The following is a 22,869-nucleotide window of genomic DNA, read 5'->3' on the forward strand; positions in this document are numbered from 1 at the left end:
AGCCAGGGCTGTTAGGACATTTTGGTAAAGGTTAGGCATTGATTTGGGTAGTGCTTATAGCTTTTTGGAAGAATAAGTGTATGTAAAAATTAGTTATCACAGGTGCTATTTCACAAATATGTTTCTTTCTTTTTTTAAAATTTTAATCATTGTTCAAGTACAGTTTTCTCCCTATTACGCCCAATCCAGCCCATCCACAAATATGTTTCTTTAGGACAACAGTAAAATGACTCATTATGATGAAATTCAGTTTTCTAAATTCATTTTGCATTCATCACTTTTTTTGGTCTAGAAAACATGGGGTTTAAACTAAACATATTAACAAACTTTTGACATTCTTAGTGTATAGTGATAATTCCAGAGAAAGTTATAATGCTTTCTTGAGTTAAAGTTTTCAAAATGAATAAAAACATTAAGAATAAGCACTAACTAGTAAATTTAAAAACATTTTTTTCTAACTTACAGTCTAACTTTTCCCTATCCTTAAACTGTGTAATTTTATTTTCAGTTTGTCGGAAGCCCATAGATCCCTGTCCAAAAAAAAAAAATATTATTGAAAATGGTCCAGTATGTAAGATTGGTCCCACCCAGAATAATCGGCGTTACTAAAGGTGGGTAGAAGGAATGCTGGCCACAGGGAGTTGCCTGTTTTCTGTGATTCATATTTTGTAGCCACTGGGGTAGAACTTAGAGGGAATCCACCCCTATTTAAATGCCAGTTTCTCACTCCTAGATGATTATTTTTCAGTACGCAAGTCTTTTTTTTATATATATATCTGTCCACACCTCTTGGGAAAACAGAAAACATGTCAAGCCATCACAGGTTGCATCTTCAGTATTATTCATTCACAGTTTCGTTAACCACAGACATGATGAAGAAATGAGATGTAGTAATTCAAAGTGTTTGCTAGCTGCCTTCTTTTGTTTAGCTTTAGCTCCGGGAATTTTGCAAATGATACTGCATACAATAGAGAGGAAGATGATTTTTTGCAAAGACATGATTTGGAATTTCTAGGAGTTCATCCTGCCCCTGCCTCTGCTGTCACCCATGCATTTATCCTTTGGGAAGAAAAAAATATTCCAAAAGTAATCTAATCCATGAAGGGACTCTTGGGGACAGTACAGCTTTCTAAACTGACCACTCAAAGCACATGTACTACTTTGGCTTCCTCGGTGACTGAAAGAACCAGTTACAATAACAAAAATGATATGCCAGGCTTTCTGATAGGATCTCTGATTAGAACCCTTTAACGAAGAAGTGAAAGCAGTGAGCACAAAGGCAGAAATAACCAGGCTTAATAGGTGTAGGTTATATAGAAATTACACTTTGGCTGTCATCCTGATTTGGGAACTTTTTCTTTTGTTTTGTTTTTCTGAATAGTAACTAAGAAAGTCTTCAAATTATTATTTCTTTCAATAAAGAGAATTGAATGGAATTTGAAATGAAAATATCTGAAATAATATATTTATAGTCTCAAGGTCATCATATAAAGTTTACTAATATAAGAATCTTTAAAAAGTAAGATCTTCATTTTTTTCAAAAGTTCTCCTTTTCCTGGATTAATTCTTTCTCAATTGAGTTCCAAGCCTGTGTTTTAATACCAGGTTGATGATTACATCATTTTTTGGCTTGTTTATTTAATTAGATTTTTGCTCTCTAATTTTTTTCTGTCAGCTTATTTCAAAGTCAGATTTTCGAATGAGGCTACTTGACCTAAAGATTTGCACTGGAAATAATTATATTTAACAGCCAAAATCCATTAATTCAATTGAATTTAGTAATTTACTAGGGAACATGACTGAGACTTTTTATTTAATTGGTAATACTCTCTTGTAAATTGTGGTAAGTCAAGCAAGAAAAGGTCAAGCAAGAAACCTCTTAGTTCGATGCCATTATCGAACTACTGTTGTGACTGAAGTTGCCTCCTTTTTTCTGCCTCAACTCAAAATTCATAAGTAAACCTTTTCTTTCTCTTTTTTGACAAACAAAAGACTAAAATGGGTGTTTTACAGGATGGAGTGTTTGCGTGGAGGAATTCAGGAGTGAATGTGGGTTGCAGTTGTAACATGGGCGCTAAAGGCAGTGTTTTCCAGCGTATCATCTGGAGTGAAGAGAGGCAGTTTTATTTTGGAATGAAAGAGGAAAGAATAGGATTCTAAAGGTTGCATGAATCAAGGCCCTAATATATAAGTGAATTTGCAAATTTTAGTCACCCCTTAAAGAATATTTTAAAAATGTACTTCTACAAAAGACCTATTGCAGAAAAAATATTGGCATTGTTAATTGAGATCATTGCTATTTTATAAATTGTCTAATTTTCATACAGTTCCAAATAAAGTTATAGGAATAAAAGTGATGTTACAATATTTTGTGTTGTGTTGGCTATTCTCATTTTTCATGATGGTATGTTTTCCCTCCCCACCTGAGTCCTACTAATTTTTTCTCTCAAATGTCTACAATTCAGAGCCAAGGAGAAAATGGGAGGACAACCCCAATATGAAGGGTAAAAAAGATTAAAACGCAAATGAAGGGTATCAATTTCTTTCAGTCTAAACTGCAAATGTAGATTGTATTTCATAAGACGGGGAAGGAGTTGCAGGAAGGTTTTCCCCTGTTGCTGTGACAGGTCACCATTTCTAATCTGAGGGTCACAGCCAAGTTCCCTGTTCAGTAATTGCTTGATTTGACATCTATCTTGACCTTTATATACTTTGGCCTTTCTGGCTTGAGGTCACAAAAGCAAAAGAAGATAGAAGTATTATAAATGCCTTGATGATGAAAAATGAGAATGGAATCTCTTTGACCATATGAATATATGTATAATGTGTTGAGGTATTTTAACCTTATGCAATCTGCAATAGAAACACTTAAATTTTTTTATTTGATTCTAGAGATGTATTTTGTAATGATTTGGAGTGAAGATACTTGATATTAAAAATGGCAAAATCTTGTTCAATCTAAATCTTGAACATAGGAATTAGAGGCAGATTGTCTTTGGTTTTTAAAAAATCTGATCAGAACTCAAAGCACAATTGTGATGTGATAAATAGAAAGTGTTACTATACAAATCCTCTAAAACAGGATAGATGGAGCATTTCATATGGGCTTTTAGCTACATATTTAGCATGGGTAGGAATACACATGGGAAATGCAATACCAAAAGTAGATGTAAAATTTCTCATTCATGTATTTTTAGGTATAGATAAGATAGAAGTCTCAGTCTTTTAAAAAAAAATACTATTTTTTCTAAGATAATATTAGTAAATAGAATGCAGATTTTTTCCTCATATTATCAGTCCAGGAATATGAATTTAAAGGTGATATGTCTGGTCAAGATGCAGACATAGGCAGACATGTTTTGCCTCCTTGCAGAACCATAAGAAGGACCACAACTAACTTCAAAACAAGAACTACCCAGAACTGCCAGAAAAATCAAACTATATGGAAGTCCAGCAACCAAGGATTTAAAGAAGCCATATTCATCCAGATGGGTAGGAGGAGTGGAAATGGGCAGCCGGGGCAGAGAGGATGTGATGTGGCAGCAGCAAGGCTGCAGTGGCCGTCAGAACAGGTGGTCCCACATTCACATGTGGTGGATAAAAATCATGAGGAATACATGGGGAGCAAATGATCCCAGACCCAGGCCAAATTGCACAGCCCAGGTTTCTAGTACTGGAAAAACAAAGCCTCATATCTTCTGGCTGTAAAAATCACTAGGGGTTGGGGCAGCAGAAAAAACTGCTGGTCAGTCAGGAGAGTGTTTAAAGGGACTGTGTGGTCCTACAACTTATGCAAACCTAGCCACTCTGGGAACCACCACCATGGCAACAGCTAGGGAGCTGCCAGTCACATATGGGAAGTGGGTGAAGTGACTGGAAATGGGGGCAAGTGCCAAATAAGCCTCCAGTAGCCAGGCAGTGGCATTGTTTCTTCTCTGACCCCCACTTCCTCATACAGAGCCACAAAGCAGTGAAGCAGGTTGCCCCACCCTGGCGATTACCTAAGGCTCCACCCCATACAATCTAACAGGTGAACCAAGACAGGGACTCAAAGCAGCTCTATGTTATACACAGAAACAAATACAGGGAGGCTGCCAAATTGAGGAGACAAAGAAATATGGCTCAAATGAAAAAACAGAACAAAACTCCAGAAAAATAACTAAATGAAATGGGAATAGCCAACCTATCAGATGCAGAATTAAAACACTGGTGATAAGGGAGTTCAAAGAACTCACTGAGTATGACAAAAGCATAAGGGAAGAAATGGAGGCTACACTAAGTGAAATAAAGAAACACCCCCAGGGAAGCAATAGTGAAAGGAAAGAAGCTGGGGTTCAAATCAATGATTTGGAACACAAGGAAGAAATAAACCATCGACCAGGACACAATGAAGAATTAAGAATCCAATAAAATGAGGAGAGAGTAAGAAGACTCTGCGACATCTCCAAAAGTGCCAACATCCCAATCATAGGGATGCCAGAAGAAGAAGAGAAAGAGCAAGAAATTGAAAACTTATTTAAAAAAATAATGAAAGAAAACTTCCCCAATCTGGCGAAGGAAAGAGACATATAAGTCCAATAAGCTCACAGAGTCCCAGGCAAGTTAAACCCAAAGAGGACCACACTGAGACACATCATAATTAAAATGCCAAAGGTGAAATATAGAGAGAGATTCTTAAGAGCAGCAAGAAAAAAGCAAAGAGCTACCTACAAAGGAGTTCCCATAAGACTATCAGCTTATTTATCAAAAGAATCTTTGCAGGCAAGAAGGAACTGGCAAGAATTATTCAAAGCAATGACCTATAATCAAGATCACTCTATCCAGCAAACTATCATTTAGAATGCAAGGACAGATAAAGTGCTTCCCAGTTAAGGTCAAGCTAAAGGAGTTCATCATCACCAAGCTCTTACTATATGAATTGTTAAAGGGACTTATTTAAGAAAAAGAAGATAAAAACTATGAACATTAAAATGAACAAACTGAGAACTTCTAACTGAATCTAAAAAACAAAAACAGCAACAAACTAAGCAAACAACCAGAACAGGAACAGAATCATAGATATGGAGATCATTAGGAGGGTTATCATCAGGGAGGGGGAGAGGGGAGAATGGGTAAAACATACAGGGATTAAGAAGCATAATTGGTAGATACAAAATAGATAGGGGGATGTTAAGAAAAGCATAGTGAATGCAGAAGCCAAAGAACTTATATGCGTGACTCATGGACATGAACTAAGGCAGGAGGATTGCTGGAGGGAAGAGGGGTACTGGGCAGAGGGGGATTGGGACTATTGCAATAGCATAATCAATAAAACTCAAAAAACAAATTTGAATTTCATTTGAAATGGAATAAAATATAAAAATAAATAAAGGCAATATAATTTTCCCCAATATTTTGTCCTAACAAGAGAATTATAATAATCTTTGAGACAGTTATTTAGAAAAGTGGAATTCTGTAGCTGATAATCTACATTAATGTAATTTCATGCTTCTTTTATGATGTATTCTTTACAATAACAGTGGCATAAGGAGAAAAAGTTTGATTTTTGATACTATTCAAATTTCTGTCTATATCTTTGTAATGATACAGCAGGCAAGTGCAGTGATACAGTAAATGAAAAAGGTGAGGCACTATGATTGACAAGAAGCATATGTAAACATTTTAGGGATAAAATCAATATTCAGCTGGGTTTTTCATGATAATAGCTAAGGTTATAATTGGCCTTCTGTGGAACTGTATATCATTTCTTTAATTCAGTGTCTAATAACACTGATGTTATTTATTTATATCCTCACTTGAGGGCGTTTTTTATTGCTTTTTTAATAGAGAGAGAGAAACATCGATCTGAGAGAGAAGCATTGACTTGTTGCCTTCTATATGCTCCTGGATCAGGGACTGAACATGCAACCTAGGTATGTGTGCTGACTGGAAATTAAACCCTCAACCTTTTGGTTTCTGGATGTTGCTCCCACCAACTGAGCCACACTGGCCAGGGCTGATATTTTATTTTATACTACTTAAGTGGTATAGAAGTTTAAAGCATTTAAGATATTATTTAAGTATCTTTCACACCCTATCTTTTCTTCATAGTATTCATTACCATTTATGTTATACATTTATTTCATGATAATTTACTTAAATTTGTATCTCAACTATAAGTTCTAAGAGCACAAACTAAGTCTGTCATTTGCTAACCAATAAATTCTTTGTACCTAGCTTAATTCTTGGCATGTAGTAGGCCTTCAGGACATATTTTTGAACACATGTGGAAAGAGAATACTTGTAATGAGTAAATTATTCTTTGAGATTTCTGCAGTTTATCAAGGTTGAAGTGAAATTAGTGGAAGAAGTGGGAAGTGGGAAAAGGAAGTCTAATTCTCATAGCTTAAAGAGAATGGGCTTATTGGCCCCCTCTCCTTTTTGTGTAGGTGAGGATGCCCTGCTAACTTGAGCAGGTTGTAGAGGGCTGTCTCACTCAAGGCTTTTAATGATCATGGTTCAAACCTGGGTTTATAAACACAGGAAGGAAAATGGTGAAGTTTTGTACTTGTAAACAGATTCTCATAAAAATAAAGTCCTGATCTGTAACTTTTGCCAATTTCTGTGGTGCAAATGCTTTTGCCAATGACGAATTCAAAATATCAAAGTGATGTCACTGAATGCAGAGGAAGGAGCCCAGCTGGCTCTCTCCAGCAGGACTAGCATATCATTGTGACAACACCCCTATTAAAATGTATTTCTGGTCTTCAGTGGAAAGGTACAGTCTAATAACAATGGACATCTATCTACTAGATTTACATTTGTGGTGAACATGGAGATATTCTGCCTGATCCCCTTCCAAGAAGAACTTGCTGCCCAGCTGCATCTTTTCTCATTGCCTCAGCTTCAGAGTGCTGGCTTGTCAAAGATTCACCCTTCTGGGCATTTAGTGTCTTGTGACAGAGCCAGACAAGGATATAAAGGTCTGGCTCCAGAGCTCCCTGTGGAGCTGGATGAGACTTGGATTGCCTGCATCACAGTTCAGTTTCCTCTTCTGCCCAGTCCTGCTTCCTCTTGCACCCTTCCACAGGGAGTGATCTTAATACACATGTTGTACAAGTGCACCCTTCAAAGAAACCAAAAGTGGCCACACTTCTGTTTTTACTTCATTTTTCTCCATTGCCTTGGGAGAACCTTCTTACCTTCTCCTCTGACCAAACTCTTACTCGTCTTTCCTAATGACAGAAATGAGCACCGGTCTATCTTTTCCAGGAAATCTGTGAACAACTCATGGACAGGCCAAGGGGTTTTATAGAATCCTTCTCTGTGGTTTCAAAGCATTGTTAGCAGATGGTCATCTTTTTTCTTAACATATTATGTCAACATCTGTTTATTTATCTGTCTATAAGTTGTTTCTTTTTTTTAAGATTTTATTTATTTATTTTTAGAGAGGGAAGGGAGGGGGAGGAGAGAGAGAAAGAGAGAGAGAAAGAGAGAGAGAGAGAGAGAGAGAGAGAGAGAGAGAGAGAGAGAGAGAAACATCAATGTGCGGTTGCTGGGGGTTCTGGCCTGCAACCCAGGAATGTACCCTGGCTGGGAATCGAACCTGGGACACTTTGGTTCCCAGCCCACGCTCAATCCACTGAGCTATGCCAGCCAGGGCAAATTGTTTCTTAATAATGTCTATAGATTGCAAGTTCCACAATGATGGCACGTGATAGACACTCAATTAATATGGATATTTGACCTATATTACATCAAATGACTTACCTACACTCCTCCAGTTCCCCTTGTGGGATGATTATGTAATAATTGAGAGAATCTGAATCCCTGCATTGCAAAGGTGTATTCTTGTGGGAAGCAATGCCAAACCTAGGTCTTGAAGAGTTGGACAGATGGTCACCTATTCCACAGTGGTTGTCATTTTCTCTTGGAAGGCAGTGACACTGACCTATTTGTTATGTAACATAAAACAGAAGTAAAAATTTAAAAAGGAAGGGATACTCATATATCTCTTAGAAATACAAAGAGCCAATTTTTACATGATATGTGGAAGAGTAGTAGTCCTCTTTTCTGGTACATATGGTTACACAAGGAAGAAAAATTAACATTCAAATGCTATTTCTGTGTTTAAAGGAGTTAATTTTATTGATTAAAATACATATATTTTCTTTATATTTTAATTATTGTTCAAGTACAGTTTTCTTTTAGTACCATCCCAGCCCACCACCCCCAGTCGTCCCCACCTCCTTCCCATTTCCACTCCCCTAGTTTTTGTCCATGTGTCTTTTATACTTGTTCCTGTAAACCCTTCCCCTTTCCCCCTGAAATTCTCTCCCCTCTGGTTCCTCTCAGCCTGTTCTCTATTTCAGTGTCTTTGGTTCTATTTTGCTTGTTTGTTTGTTTTATTGTTTAGGTTCCTGTTAAAGGTGAGATCATATGGTATGTGTCTTTCACTGCCTGGCTTATTTCACTTAGCATAATGCTTTCCAGCTCCATCCAAGCTGTCACAAAGGGTAGGAGCTCCTTCTTTCCTTCTGCTGCATAGAATTCCATTGTATAAATGTACCATAGTTTTTTTGATCCATTCATTTACTGATGGGCACCAAGGTTGCTTCCAATACTTGGCTATTGTAAATTGTGCTGCTATGAACATTGGGGTGCATAGGTTCTTTTGGATTGGTGTTTCAAGGTTCTTAGGATATAATCCTAGCAGTGGAATTACTGGGTCAAAAGGCAGATCCATTTTTAGTTTTCTGAGAAAATTCCGTACTGTTTTCCATAGTGGTTGTACCAGTCTGCAATCCCACCAGCAGTGCACTGGGGTTCCCTTTTCTCCACAACCTCTCCAACACTTGTTGTTTGTTGCTTTGTTTATGATGGCCATTCTGACCAGTGTGAAGTGGTATTCATTGTGGTTTTAATTTGCATTTTTCTGATAGCTAGCGATACTGAGAATCTTTTCATGTGTCTCTGGATCCTCTGTATGTCCTCTTTGGAGAAATGTCTGTTCAAGTCCTTTACCCATTTTTTAATTGGGTTGCTTGTCTTCTTAGAGTGGAGTCATGTAAGTTCTTTATAGATTTTTGAGATTAAACCTTTGTCTGAGATATCATTGGCAAATATGTTTTCCCATACGGTTGGTTCTCTTTTCATTTTGATACTGTTTTCTTTAGCCATGCAGAAGCTTTTTATTTTGATGAGATTCCATTTGTTTATTCTTTCCTTTATGTCCCTTGCTCTAGGGGACATATCAGTAAAAATGTTGCTGCGTGAAGTATCTGAGATTTTCCTGCCTATGTTCTCCTCTAGGACTTTAATGGTGTCATGGCTTATATTTAAATCTTTTATCCACCTTGAATTTACTTTTTGTGTATGGTGTAAGTTGGTGCTTGAGTTTCATTTTTTTTGCATGTAGCCGTTCAGTTTTCCCAACACCATTTGTTGAAGAGGCTATTTTTACTCCATTTTATGTTGCTGCCCCCTTTGTTGAATATTAATTGACTGTAGAGATTTGGGTTTATTTCTGGGCTCTCTGTTCTGTTCCACTGGTCCATGTGCCTGTTTTTATGCCAGTACCATGTTGTTTTGATGACAGTGGCCTTGTGGTACAGTTTGGTATCAGGTATTGCCATCCCTCCTACTTTGCATTTCTTTCTCAAAATTGCAGCAGCTATTCAGGGAAAATACAAATATTTTCTATAGAGTATATTGGTATCCAGATAACTAATTTTACATTGATAACACCCAGTTATATGGTTTTATGACATGTTAAGTAAAAAATGTGAGTCTAATTGTGTTTTGACATTGCGTTTGGCAGCAGTCCATTAACAGACAGCTGAGTTTGTAAAAATTAGACAAAATGTTTACCTTTGAAAACATTGCTTGTGTATTTTAAAAATAGTTAACATATCTGTGTCACTATTTTTGCAAAGGTTTACTGTGGGGACCAAATTTCTTGTATGGATTGTACAATGGGAGAGAGGCTGTAGGACTACATAAACTAGAGGGTGGAGTTAAACAAATTTTCACTTGGGACATTTCTATGCTTCTTCAAAATACTATAGTTTACTTCCCTAGGTGGAAAGAAAAAAATTTAAATGTGGCAATTAGATGATATAAAATAAAATGGAGTAAAATAAATATGTGAAGGATATAAAGTTTTGTGTCCATTTATATGAGGCTTTAATCATTCTAGGAGAATAACTGAGCTATAGATATAATTGTTTTTTGTAGTGCATTGAATTATACATATTTTTATGATTCTGTATTAAATTCATCCTCTGAATACAGATATTACTTAATTGTTTGTAATGCTATTTTACTTTTTCTGTATCATATTTTAGCAACTAGAATATTTAAGTAAAGAGATTTATTTTTCTGACATTTGACTTACTCAGGTAGGTGATTGAAAAAAATTCTCCTTGCATGGAATTGAAGATCTAGAAATAGTTTTCAAAAGCTGCTGTACCAAAGTGCCATAAGCTGAGTGGCTTACCCCACACAAACTTATTGTCTCACAGCTCTGGAGGTAAGATATCTAAGATGGAGGTATCAGCAGAGCTATGCTCCTTCTGAATTCACCAGAGAAGTACCTTTTCCTGGAATCTCTCCTAGCTTCTGGTGTTTCTTGGCTTGTGGAAGCATAACTTCAATTTTCACACAGCATTCTCCCTATGTGTCTCCAGATTTCCAGTTTTTTAAAAAAAACACTAGTCATATTGGTTTAGGTCAAGTCTACTGCAGTATTACCTCAACTAATTAAATCTTTGTTGACCTTGTAAGGTTATTTTATGAGGTATTAGTTATTAGGACTTCAGTTGGGGCATACAAATTGAATTTTGATGCATACACTTGACACTTAATAAGAACCAACATAATTTATGGCCAGTTTTAATGAGGATGCCTCCCTCTTGCCGTCTGGTTCTATAATTTTGCTTCCAAAATGCGGTTGGTTCAAAGAGGAGAAGCATTCATCAAATTAGTATTATTTTTTTCACTGACTCTCTAATGAGGAAAAATTCCATTAGCAGATGCACTGAATACTTGACATAAGGAAAGGTTTAATGAGCCTGGTAGCCCAAAATGTACAGTGTCTGGTTGAATAGCATCAGTGTCATAGGCAACGTGCTTTGTAAGAAAATATTTTTTTTCTGTTACTCATTCTAACAAAACTTTGGTGTCCATATTTCCTATTACAGCTATTATCCCTTTGAATAGTTTCACCTAGGTACTAAGATATTTTGCTAGTGCTCCCAGAGGTAAGCTGATTGCCTGTGAAAAGCAGTATGAAACAATACTTACAATGTGACCTAGGAACCAGGAGACTCAGTGCCTGTGGTATGTCACTTGGAGCTCTTGGGAAAATCACCAAGTTCTCATGGCTTCGACTTCCTTTTTGTCAAATAAGGTTTTGAACTAGGTTAGAGTTTGTACAACAGTGCTGTTCAAGCCTTAGAATCTCCCTATGTCCAGGGAGAGGAGCATAGAGAAAGAGATGGATAAAGGCCCTCCATACCCTGGCACTTCCCATCCCCTTAATTCAGGGAATATCTCTATGACAAATTGTTTATGTACTAAAGACCTGAGTATTTTTTTAAAAAAGATTTTATTTATTTATTTTTGGGGGGGAGGGAGGGAAAAAGAGAGGGAGAAAAATATCAATGTGTGGATGCCTCTCACATGGCCCCCATTGGGGACCTAGCCTGCAACCCAGGCATGTTCCCTGACTGGGAATCAAACTAGCGATTCTTTGGTTTGTAGCCCATGCTCAATCCACTGAACTACACCAGCCAGGGAAGAGTATTTTTATTTAATATAAATAATGGTTAGAAAATTACTAGATCTAGATTTTCATGTTTACTGCCTGTTCTGAAATGCTATGACTCTATCATTTGAATAGGTACTATTATACTGCTTATTGTAGGTTAAAGAAGAAAGAAGGTAGTTCTGGTCAAGATGGAGATGCAGGTGGAAATGCTTCACTTCCTTGCCCAACCAAAAGAAAGACAACAACAAATTTAAAAACATAAAACAACCAGAGCTGCCAGAAAATCAAACTGCATGGAAGCCCAATAACCTAGGAGTTAAAGAAACATTCATCTAGCCTGGTAGGAGAGGCTGAGATGGGCTGTGGGCAGAGAGGATGTGCAGCAAGGTGGCAGACTTCATGGGTGAGGCAGGGGCTGGTGGACTGGGTGGTCCCACATTCAAGCACAGATAATCCAGGAGGAACAGCTGGGGAGCAAGACAGACCATGAAACTAAAGACTCAAAACCTCTGGCTGTAAAAAACTGGGAGAAAATCCTAGTCTCACAGGAGAGTCCATTGGAGAGGCACATAGGGTGCTAGAATGTACACAAAACCACCCACTTGGGAATTGGTACCTGAAAGGGCACAATCTGCTTGTGGGAACTGAGGGAAGTGACAGAAAGAGAGCAAGTGACATTGTTTCCTCTCTGACCCCTCCCCCACAGATAGCACCACATTGCAGTGAAGAGGGTTGCCCCACCCTGGTGAATACCTAAGGCTCCACCCCTTACAACATAAAATGTGTGGTGAGACAAAGAAATATGGTCCAAATGAAAGAACAGATCAAAACTCCAGAAAAAAAAAAACTGAGTGATGAGGAGATAGATAACCTATCAGATGCAGAGTTCAAAACACTGGTAATCAGGATGCTTGCAGAAATGATTAAGTTTGGTCACAAAATGAAGGAAGACATAAAGGCTATGTAAAATGAAATACAGGGAAATACACAGGGAACCAACAGTGAAGGGAAGGAAACCAGGACTCAAATCAATGATTTGGAACAAAAGGAAGAAATAAACATCCAACCAGAACAGAATGAAGAAATAAGAATTCAGAAAAAATGAGGAGAGGCTGAGGAAACTTTGTGACAACTTTAAATGTTCCAACATCTGAATCAGAGGGGTGCCAGAAGAAGAAGAGGACGAGCAAGAAACCGAAAACTTATTTGAACAAATAATGAAGGAGAACTTCCCCAATCTGGCAAAGGAAATAGACTTCCAGGGAGTCCAGGAAGCTCAGAGAGTCCCAAAGAAATTGTACCTAAGAAGAAACACACCAAGGCACATCATAATTAAGTTACCCAAGGATAAAGATAAGGAGAGAATCTTAAAAGAAGCAAGAGGAAAGGAGAGAGTTACCTACAAAGGAGTTCCCATTAGACTAGCAGCTTATTTTTCAAAAGAAATCTTGTAGGCAAGAAGGGGCTGGAAAAAAGTATTCAAAGTCATGAAAGGCAATGACCTACATCCAAGATCTCTCTATCTAGCAAAGCTTTCATTTAGAATGGAAGGGCAGATAAAATGCTTCTCAGATAAGGTCAAGTTAAAGGAGTTCATCATCACCAAACCCTTATTATTTGAAATATTAAAGGGACTTATCTAAGAAAAAGAAGATAATCAAAACTATGAACAGTAAAATGACAACAAACTCACAACTATCAACAACTGAATCTAAAAAAGAAAAACTAAAAGTAAGCAAACAACTACAACAAGAATAGAATCACAGAAAAGGAGATCACATGGAGGGTTATCAGTGGAGAGGGGTGGGAGAAGAATGGGGTGAAAAGGTATGAGGAATAAGAAACATAATTGTTAGGCACAAAATAGACAGGGGGGTGTTAAGAATAGTATAGGAAATGGAGAAGTCGAAGACCTTATATGTACAACCCCTAGGCATGAACAAAGAAGGGTGGGGGGGCATGGTGGAGGGGAATAAAGATGAAAGAAAAATGGGACAACTCTAATAGCATAATGAATAAAATATATTTAAAAAAGAAAGAACTGTAGTTTTATTATAGAGGATATCTCTAGTTCTCAGAGGTTTTCAAGTATGTATTATAAAAATAAAAAAACCTTAAGCCTGTATGTTGCCTTTCCTAAGCACTATCATTTTTCATTTAATCCTAGTCAATGAACAAATATCCTATTATTAGCATTAAGAATCTATTGTGGTGGATCTAAGATGGCGTCGGAGTAGGAAGGAGCAGATTTGGCTTTCCTCTGCTCAGGGGAGAGAGTCCTGACCGATCTTTGGAGTGGAAAGGCAAGCAACCAACATATTTCAGCATTTTTGAGAACGGAGGACCAAGGATTGTGGCAGAACCAAAAGAACAAAGAACAGATTGCTGCATCAAGGTAGGCTCCCGGGACAGGCGTGTGGTACCGGGGCTGCAGCCCCAGGCCCGGGGGCCGCGGCTGGGTTTGCCCTAGGGTTAGTGGGAGAGAGCCAGGTCGGCTGCTCCCTCCCCAGCCGAGCAAGGGCTGGGCGGCTCTGGGAGGAGTCCAGGTGCTGGCGGGCACACCGGGTGGCGAGCAGCTTTGGAGGCGGTGAACGCCAGAGCCGAGTCGCGCTGCGGACCCGGACTCCCAGGGTCACCGTTCTGGCTGGAGCTTTGGCGGTGAGAGAAACCGGGCCATTGGAAAGCGGCGGGCTCGATCGGGAGGAATTTCCCAAGAGGAAGGAGTGGATGGACACAGACACTGTTTGGGGAATTCTCCTGAAGTGACCAGTGGCTCTGGCCTGTTTGCTCCCCAGCTGTGAGCGCGCAGGCTGCGGACAGGCCGCGCCCAGCCGCCCGCGGGGGCACAGGCGTGCGGCAGACGGCCGTGCAGGCGCCCGCTCACCGGAGCGCGGGGAGCGAGGGTCGCGCTGGTCACGCCGGGCGGCGGCCGGGCCGCGGAGACAGTGCGAACCCCACGGGTCTAGGAAGAAAAGCCAAACAAGTCAACCTTCAGACTGCCTCAGCCAGCTAGAGCAGAAAAACCGGTTTGGCCACTTTGAAATCAAGAGACTTTTTAATTTGATTCTATTTTTTTAACAATTTTTAATTTTTTAAGTTTTATTGTTTTTATTCTCTTTTGATTTCTTTTTCCTCTCTTACCTGATTTCTTGTTTTATTCCTTCCTCCTTCCTGTCCTCCAATTTTATCTCTTCTTCCTGCCTTCGTCTGCCTTTTCTATTTTTTTTTCTTTTTAAAATTTTTTCCTAAATACCTACAAGTGAGACAAAAGCCTGGAACGGTGAAAAGACCAAAGTTGAACCCAAAGAAGGGGCATCACAACAGCTGGGACAGTGAGATAAATGTCACTCTGCTATTACAAAGAACCTGCAAGTTATTGCAAATTTGTATTATTATTATTTTTCCAGTGTTCCTACATCCTTTTTTTTTTTTTTTTTTTAAACAATATTTTTATATCCCTCTTATTTTTGTATAGCCTGCTTTGCTAGGCTGGTTTTATTGTATGACCTCACAGCTTTCCCCTGATATCTCTTTCTATACCGTATTACTAATCTACTGTCCATTAACTCACCTGTGTCCTATAAGCATACTACTCAATGTTTGGTACTTCATATCCTTATTACCTAGATTACATAGACTCTGCCATATGAATGTTGCCATAATATTATTGTAAATAACTGCTGTTCCATGCAAGTGTAATTACTTCACAACACCCCCCCCCCCAGATCGTAGCCCATTTCAAAGTTTCCTGAACCCTATTAATGTAGTGGTTAACTCTATTCTCTCACACACTACACCTATTTACTACCCTTTACTCTCACCTTACCCCAGAATCTGACCGCCCACAACCTCTTTGCTTTATAGATCCAACGCACAATCCTTCCTCCCCCAACAAGAGTCTTATCTTCTTTCCATCCTTTCTAAAAATCAGCTAGCTGGGTGGAAGATCACGGTTAACACTATACATAGTGAAAGGATCTCCTATATCTTCCCTACTTGCTACTACTGTAAATAGCATAGAATTCTCGGTAGCTGTCTTAAACCATTTTGCCCTCCCCTCCATCTGATGACAAAAAAGAATAGGTGGAGGAGGTGAACACCAGGATACCCACTGGAAGAGGAAACCCAACAACTAAGGAACCACTAACAGATAACAGCAGAAGAAGGTGAAGGAGGGAGTAGTAACCACACAAACCTCAATCCAGGGCTTATCTGGAAATACAACTAAACAGTAGAGACAGTACCCAATACAAACAACTGAACAAGATTTCTTTAAACCTTGTACACACAGAAGAACCAGCCTCAACACAACCTGCCCTCACCAGCACAACAAAATATAGAAGGTGGTGGACAGAGTGACCCACATTTAACCAGCTGGAGGGAAGGAACCATCAAAGAAAGACTCAACAACAATCAGAACCCAAAGGCAAACACAAAGCCAACTTAAACAACAGCCCAAGACCAGCGAGCTTGGGGGGTCAAGGAAACAGTACCACTGAAACTCACTGCTACTCTACTAAAGAAGTTCACATCATAAACCGAGGGAGCCAGAACAGATCAATATAAGAAGCTGAGGTGAACAAGAAGAGTCTCACAAACAATGGGAAGACAAAGAAATACTCCCCAAATGAAAGGAAAGGAGGAAGCCTCAAAAAGAATGCTAAATGAAACAGAGGCAATTCAACTATCAGATATTGAATTCAAAGCAGTGATTGTCAGGAAGCTCAATGAGCTCACAATGAGCTACGAGAAGCTACAGGGAAGCTACAATGAACTCAATGAAAACTACATCAGCATAAAAAAGGAAATAGAAACTCTCAACAAGGGCCAAGAGGAAATGAAGAATACAATCTCTGAAATGAAGAACACAGTAGAAGGAATGAAAAGCAGGATCGATGAAGCAGAAGATCGGATCAGCGAGCTAGAGGACAAAATAGAAGAAAACACCCAGAAAGAGCAAGAAAGGGAAAAGAGGCTCAGAAAGAATGAAGAGGGATTAAGAGAAATGCAAGACAATATGAAACGTAATAATATCCGTATAATAGGGATACCAGAAGGAGAAGAAGAAGAACAAGGGATAGAAAACCTAGTTGAACAAGTGATGATGGAAAACTTCCCTAATTTGATGAGACAAAAAGTCACACAAATACAGGAAACACAGAGAGTCCCAATCAAGAGGAACCCAAGGAGGCCCACCTCAAGACACATCATAATTAAAATGGCAAAATTTCAAGACAAAGAGAGAATCTTAAAGGCAGCAAGGGAGAAGAAGGAAGTAACATACAAGGGGGCTCCAATAAGGCTAACAGCTGACTTCTCAATGGAAACACTCCAAGCCAGAAGAGAATGGCAAGAAATAATCCAAGTAATGAGAACCAGAGGCCTGCAACCACGACTACTTTACCCAGCAAGGCTCTCAATTAAGATAGAAGGCCAAATAAGAAGCTTCTCAGACAAAAGAAGTCTAAAAGAATACACCTCCACTAAACCAACTCTGCAAGAGATGCTGAAGGGACTGCTTTAAGGAAAGAAAGGAAAAGAGAGAGTGAGAGAGGATCACACGTACATAAAAGGCAATGAATAAGTACCTATCAATAATAACCTTAAACGTAAATGGACTAAACGCTCCAATCAAAAGACATAGAATAGCTGATTGGATAAGAAAACATGACCCACACATATGCTGTCTACAAGAGACCCACCTCAGGATAAAAGATCTGCACAGGTTGAAAGTGAAGGGCTGGAAACAAATTTTCCAAGCAAATGGACAGGAGAAAAAAGCCGGGGTAGCAATACTCATATCTGACAAAATAGACTTCCAAAGAAGATCCATAAAGAGAGACCCAGAAGGTCATTTCATAATACTCAAGGGAAGAATTCACCAAGAAGACATAAACATAGTAAATATATATGCACCCAACATAGGAGCACCTAAATACATAAAGAAAATCTTAGAGGACTTCAAGAAAGATATGGACAGCAACACAATTATTGTGGGGGATTTTAACACCCCTCTATCAAAAATGGACAGATCTTCCAAACAAAACATCAACAAAGATATTGTGGCATTGAACAATACCCTAGACGAGCTGGGCTTTACTGATATTTACAGAACCCTCCATCCCAAAGAAGCTAAATACACATTTTTTTCAAATGTACATGGAACATTTTCAAAGATTGACCACATGATAGGACACAAAACAAGCCTCAACAATTTCAAAAAAATTGAAATCATACCAAGCAATTTCTCGGATCACAAGGGACTGAAACTAGAAACCAACCACAAGGAAAAAAACCCAAAACACTCAAATTCGTGGAGATTAAACAGCATGCTATTAAACAATGAATGGGTCAAGAATGATATTAGGGAAGAAATCAAACGGTTTTTGGAAACAAATGAAAACGAACTCACAACAACCCAAAACTTATGGGACACAGCCAAGGCAGTCCTGAGAGGGAAGATCATAGCGATACAGGCCCACCTAAAAAAGTTAGAAACATTCCAAACAAACAACCTAACCCTACATCTACAAGAACTCGAGGAACAACAACAAAGACAGCCCAGAGCAAGCAGAAGGAAGGAAATAACCAAGATCAGAGCAGAATTAAATGACATAGAGGCTAAAAGCACAATTCTAAAGATCAATGAATCCAAGAGTTGGTTCTTTGAAAAGATAAACAAAATCGACAAGCCTTTAAGCAGACTCATCAAGAAAAAAAGAGAGAAAACCCAAATAAACACAATCAGAAATGAAGGAGGAGAGATTACAACAGATACCACAGAAATACAAAGGATTGTAACAAATTACTACAAAGAGCTGTATGCCAAGAAATTTGAAAACCTAGATGAAATGGACAAATTTCTAGAAAAATATAACCTTCCAAAACTCAATAAAATGGAAGCAGAAAGCCTCAACAAACCAATAACAGCAAAAGAAATCGAAGCAGTAATCCAAAAACTCCCAACACACAAAAGCCCTGGACCAGATGGTTTCACAGGAGAATTCTACAAAGCATTTAAGGAAGAACTAACACCTATCCTTCACAGACTATTTCAAAAAATCCAAAAAGATGGAAGACTACCAAACTCTTTTTATGAGGCCAACATCATCTTAATCCCAAAACCAGATAAAGACACAACAAAGAAAGAAAACTACAGGCCAATATCGCTGATGAACATTGACGCTAAAATCCTCAACAAGATACTGGCAAACCGCATCCAACAGTACATTAAGAAGATCATACACCATGACCAAGTTGGATTCATTCCAGGTATGCAAGGATGGTACAATATACGCAAATCAGTAAATGTAATACATCACATAAACAAAAGCAAAGACAAAAACCACATGATCATATCGATAGATGCAGAAAAAGCATTTGATAAGGTACAGCACCCATTTATGATAAAAACACTCAGTAAAGTGGGAATAGAGGGAGCATTCCTCAACATAATAAAGGCCATATATGAGAAACCTACAGCCAACATTATACTCAATGGGCAAAAATTAAAATCTTTTCCACTAAGAACAGGAACAAGACAAGGATGTCCACTTTCACCACTTCTATTCAATATAGTACTGGAGGTTCTAGCCACAGCAGTCAGACAAGAAAAAGAAATAAAAGGAATCCAAATCGGAAAGGAGGAAACAAAACTGTCACTGTTTGCAGATGACATGATAGTGTACATAGAAAATCCTATAGACTCCACCAAAAAACTGCTTGACATAATAAATGAATTTGGTAAAACAGCGGGATACAAAGTCAATATCCAGAAATCAAAGGCATTTGTGTACACCAACAATGAAACAGCAGAAGCAGAAATCAAGAAAAAAATCCCATTTGAAATAGCAAAAAGGAAAATAAAATACCTAGGAATAAACCTAACCAAAGAGGTAAAAGACCTGTATTCAGAAAACTACATAACACTGAGGAGAGAAATCAAGGAGGACACAAACAAATGGAAACATATACCGTGTTCATGGATTGGAAGAATTAATATCATTAAAATGTCCATACTACCAAAAGCAATCTACACATTCAATGCAATACCGATTAAAGTACCAATGGCATATTTCACAGACATAGAACAAACACTTCAACAATTTATATGGAACCATAAACGACCCCGAATAGCTGCTGCAATTTTGAGAAAGAAGAGTAAAGTAGGAGGAATCACAATACCTGACATTAAACTATACTACAAGGCCACTGTAATCAAAACAGCCTGGTACTGGCATAAAAACAGGCACATGGACCAATGGAACAGAACAGAGAGCCCAGAAATAAACCCAAGCCTCTACGGTCAATTAATATTTGACAAAGGAAGCAGCAACATAAAATGGAATAAAAATAGCCTCTTCAACAAATGGTGTTGGGAGAACTGGACAGCTACGTGCAAAAAAATGAAACTCGAGCACCAACTTACACCTTATACAAAAATAGATTCAAGGTGGATAAAAGACTTAAATATAAAGCGTGACACCATTAAAGTCCTAGAAGAGAACGTAGGTAGGAAAATCTCAGATATTTCACGCAGAAACTTTTTTACTGACTTGTCTCCTAGAGCAAGGGACATAAAGGAAAGAATAAACAAATGGGACCTCATCAAAATTAAAAGCTTTTGCACAGCTAAGGAAAACAGTATCAAAATAAAAAGAGAACCAACTGTATGGGAAAACATATTTGCTAATGATACCTCAGACAAGGGTTTAATCACCAAAATATATAAAGAACTTACGCGACTCCACTCTAAGAAGACAAGTAACCCAATTAAAAAATGGGCAAAGGACTTGAACAGACAATTCTCCAAGGAGGACATACAGAAAATCCAAAGACACATGAAGCGATGTTCAATATCGCTAGCCATCAGAGAGATGCAAATTAAAACCACAATGAGATACCACTTCACACCAGTCAGAATGGCCATCATAAACAAAGCAACAAATAACAAGTGTTGGAGAGGATGTGGAGAAACGGGGTCCCTAGTGCACTGTTGGTGGGACTGCAGACTGGTACAACCATTATGGAAAGCAGTTTGGAACTTCCTCAGAAAACTAAAAATGGATCTGCCTTTTGACCCAGCAATTCCATTGCTGGGACTCTATCCTAAGAACACTAAAACACCAATACAAAAGAACCTTTGCACCCCGATGTTCATAGCAGCACAATTTACAATAGCTAGGTGCTGGAAGCAACCTAGATGCCCATCAGTAAATGAATGGATCAAAAAACTATGGTACATTTACACAATGGAATTCTATACAGCAGAAAGAAAGAAGGAGCTCATACCCTTTGCAACAGCATGGATGGAGCTGGAAAGCATTATGCTAAGTGAAACAAGCCAGGCAGTGAAAGACAAATACCACATGATATCACCTTTAACAGGAATCTAAACAACAAAACAAAACAAAACAAAAAACTAGCAAAATATAACCAAAGACACTGAAATAGGGGATAGTCTGACAGTGGCCAGAGGGGAGAGAAGAGGGAATTTCAGGGGGGAATGGGTAGGGATTACAGGAACAAATTTGGAGGACACATGGACAAAAACTAAGGGTGGGGGGTAATGGGGGGAAGGGGGGAGGGTTGGGTGGAGGGGCTGAAACGGGAGTAGGGGGCAGAAAACTGTACTTGAACAATGATTGAAATAAAAAAAAAAAAAAAAAAAAAAAAAAAAAAAGAATCTATTGTATACTTACCATATGTCAGATTCAGTAATAAATGTTGGAAATAAGCAATGAAAGCTCTACCTCAAAGATATTATAGCCTAGTTGAAGAAATAGACACGTAACCAGAACATTACACTATCATGTAGCTATGCACTGGATATTATAGAGCTCCAAGGGAAAACTTCTAAGCCAAATTGAGTAGGATTTGAGAAATTATCAGAAGTTGTTTTTTTTTAAGAATTTAATTTCAATTGGGGAGATATCAGAGGCAATGGGGAAAAAGACATGGGGAGACTGGAAAGAGGAGAGCCAGACCTCTACTCCACCATCCCTTGCCCATGGAGATGCCACTTAGGAGACCAGAAGTGGTCAGAATCGGAGGCATCTCAAAGCCAACCTCAATAACGACAATATCACTGGAGTGCTTTGGACCCAGTGCTACACCAGGCAAGAGTTTAATCAAGAGGTAATCAGAGGACGGGTTGCTAGAACTGCACCCTAAAGAAAATTAGGGTGAATTTGGAGGAGAAGAATGCTTTGTCAAGGAGTAGGAAAGCAATCTGTGCCTGGTCATAAAGACAAGAGACAACTAGTGTGTTTTGGAAACTACAAAACATTCAGTGGAGAGGGATGTAGACTGTGAGAGGGAGTAGTGAGAAATTAGGATGGAGAAGTAAGCAAGGGACAATTAACAAAGGGCCTAAGAATCTTGAGAAGGCTTTGAAGTTTATCCTGAGGGCTCTAAGAAACCATTTAAAGATTTTAAATTGGGGTGACTACATGATAAGATAGGTCCTTTTGAAAGCCCCTACTAATTTGCAATGTAGAGACTGGATTAGAGATAAGATACACTGGCGGTTCAAATAGTAGTTGAAAACTTTTATAATAGGCCAGGAAATAAATGACACACAAAACTAAGAGAGTGGAAATGCAGCTGGAGAAAAGCTGGAGTTGAGAGATCATAAGTAGAAGAAAAGAGAAGACAGGGTGACTTATTGGATATGAGAAATGAGGAAAAAGGAAAAGTTAAGAATTATCTGTTTTCTGGCATTTGCAAGTGAATGGGGTAATAGTGCCATTCACAATAGTAAGGGGGTGTCACAATAGAGACATAGTTTGAGGGGTGGTAGAAAAGATATGTATTTAGTTGTATAGGTATTGACTTAAAGGTAGGGTGACCACATATATTATTGTCCAACTGGGACTTTGGTGAATAAAAGGGGGCTTACTATTAATAAGGGAGTCATAGAATAGTTATGTATTGTTATCCTAGTTTAAAGTGAAACAGTTAGGTGAAGAGTTACATATATGGAAAGCAGTACCTGTAGTGTCAGGCCCTAGTTTTAGAGCCAAATCTACATTTGAATCCCTGTTGAACAGAGTAAAATTTGTATCCTGCTTCTGTTCTTGCTGTCTATGTTTTTTGAGGATATCATTTAACTTCTCTGA

This window comes from Phyllostomus discolor, chromosome 1, assembly GCF_004126475.2.
Source record: "Phyllostomus discolor isolate MPI-MPIP mPhyDis1 chromosome 1, mPhyDis1.pri.v3, whole genome shotgun sequence".
NCBI lineage: Eukaryota > Metazoa > Chordata > Mammalia > Chiroptera > Phyllostomidae > Phyllostomus > Phyllostomus discolor.